The following is a 2,476-nucleotide window of genomic DNA, read 5'->3' as shown; positions in this document are numbered from 1 at the left end:
CAGAGAAACCCTGTCTCAAAAAACCAAAATAAATAAATAAATAAATAAATAAATAAATAAATAAATAAGAGGTAACCCCAGACCCAGAAAGACAAACATGGTGATGTATTCATTTACAAATGAATATTAGCTGTAAAGGAAAGGATAGTCATACAACAATCCACCGACCCAAGCAAAAAGGGTTCAAAGGGAAATATAGGAATCTCCTCAGGCAGAGGAAGCAAAATAGATACCTTGAGGTGGCCTAGGGGAAGGTGGGGCAAAGAACAGGAGGGGTCAGGTGGGGGGGCAATGGAGGGAGAGCGTACTGGGAGAAACAACTGGAGTTAGTGGCCATTTCAGGGATGAGGTAGAAACCTACTGCAATGGAAACTCCCATAAAAAACTATAAGGGTGACCGACCCTACCTAAGACTCCTAGACATGGGAGATAAGGAGCCTGAACCGGCCACCTCCTGAAACCAGGCAAGACTTCCAGTGGAGAGTTTGGGACATCAACCTAGCCACAAAGCATTCAGCCTACAATTTGTCTTGCCTACAAGATATATTGTGATAGAAATTGCAGGAATGGCCAAGGAATGACAGGTTCAGCTTGAGACCTATGTCGTAATAGGGGCCCACACCTGACAGTGCCTGGACTGCCAGGAACCATAGTATGGATAGCCACGACACATAGGATAGAACCAAACATGATCAGCAAAAACAAAAAGGAAGGAAGTCAAAAAATGATTCCTAATGACATATTGTTATGCTCATACACAGGATCCTAGCTTAGTAGTCACCAGAGAGGCTTCATCCAGCAAGTGGTAGGAACAGGTCCAGAGACCCACAGCCACACACACATTAAGCAGAGCCAGCAGGATCAAGGTTATCACAAGAAAACCCACAGAATCAATCAGCTTGGATCCTGCTCTTTTAGTTTTAAGGGAAACAGAGAAGAAGTGGATCTAGAGAGAAGAGAAAGTGTGATGGGAGTAGGGCTGGGAGAAGTGGAGGTAGGAGAAACTGCAATTGGAGTGTAATACATGTAAAAAATACAAAGCGAAACTTAAAAAAAAAATCCACATGCCTTACAATGTTAAGGCCTTCACACACATTATTGTAAAAGAGCCCCACCTTCCCTCTAACTCCCTAGATATGGAGTGACGGATGGGCCATGAGAGCAGGAAGGACTCAATTACTGACCTGACACTGCACCATGCTGTATTTCTTTCCTTCTCTGATCTCTCTGATCCGTGAAACACTTTAGAAATCAGGAACCACAGGTCTGAATTGGAGCATCTCAGGACAGAAGGCAAAAACTGTTCTCTAAACAGGAGACTCTCATGGTTGCAAAGTAGCTATGCACTTTGGCTCCTAAGAGAATGTCTGGAGATAATGATCGAGCGGATCCTGGCCAGACTCAGCTAACCTGAACTAGGGCTGTGGACAGCACCAAGCCGACCTTTGTTTTGGCTAGCTATAGAACACTGAGACAAGCACTTTGGTGACTTTAAATATTTTTTATATGTTCTATGTGTGAGTGTTTTAAACTATATATATATATATATGTCTGTATACCATGTGTACACCTGGTTCTCATGGAGCCTGGTAGGGGGCATAAGAACCTCTGGAACAGGACCTACAGGTGATTATGAGCCATCATGTGGGTGCTCTGTGAAAGCAGCAAGTGGCCCTGATCACTGAGACATCTCTTCAGATCTAAGGACTCATTTCAGATAGTTAGACTTCTCTTCCTAATGTGGCTCGTTCTTGTCTTAATCACCTTTTGGCCGTCTGTCTGATTATCTATCTGTCTGTCTGTCTGTCTATCATCTATCAACCTATCATATATATATGTATATATGCATACACACACACACACACACACACACATATATAATCTATCCATCATCTATCATTCATCTCTTAACAATTGACAGGACTGATCACAGAACCCAGAGCCCTGTGCCTGCTGAGAACCACAGTCCCCATTCATCTCTTAATTGACTTTCTGGGAAAAAGTGGCTGAGCTGCAACTTCCTGCAACTGGAGCTTTTGCTCTGTCCACACAAAATGCATATCTCTCCCTTCAAAAGCTATGAGATAGGCAATTCTAGATCCAAATTTGAGTGACCAACCATGACTGAGGAAATGTGAAGCCAGGTTACCTCGGGTTCCATGTTCCAACATGGAAGTAGTCACATGGAGTTTTAATAGTAACAGAAAAAAAAAACAAAAAAAAACAAAAAAAACAAAAAAGGTCTAGATCAACCCATGAAAAATGTACTGGTGGAAACATCAAGTAGCTTTTCTATTGGTGGGGAATGGGGTTTTAATTAAGTTAATACAATTGAAATGTTATTAATCTGTTTATCAGGATGAGCCAAGCAAGAAATGACTCTTTAGGAGCTGAAGAGAGCCGCCCCCCCCACCCCGCCAAATGGCATTAGGTTATAGGATCACAACGGTCCAACCCCCCCACCCCGCCAAATGTC

This window comes from Mastomys coucha, unplaced genomic scaffold, assembly GCF_008632895.1.
Source record: "Mastomys coucha isolate ucsf_1 unplaced genomic scaffold, UCSF_Mcou_1 pScaffold15, whole genome shotgun sequence".
Lineage (NCBI taxonomy): Eukaryota > Metazoa > Chordata > Mammalia > Rodentia > Muridae > Mastomys > Mastomys coucha.
Note: the sequence above shows the minus strand (reverse complement) of the source record.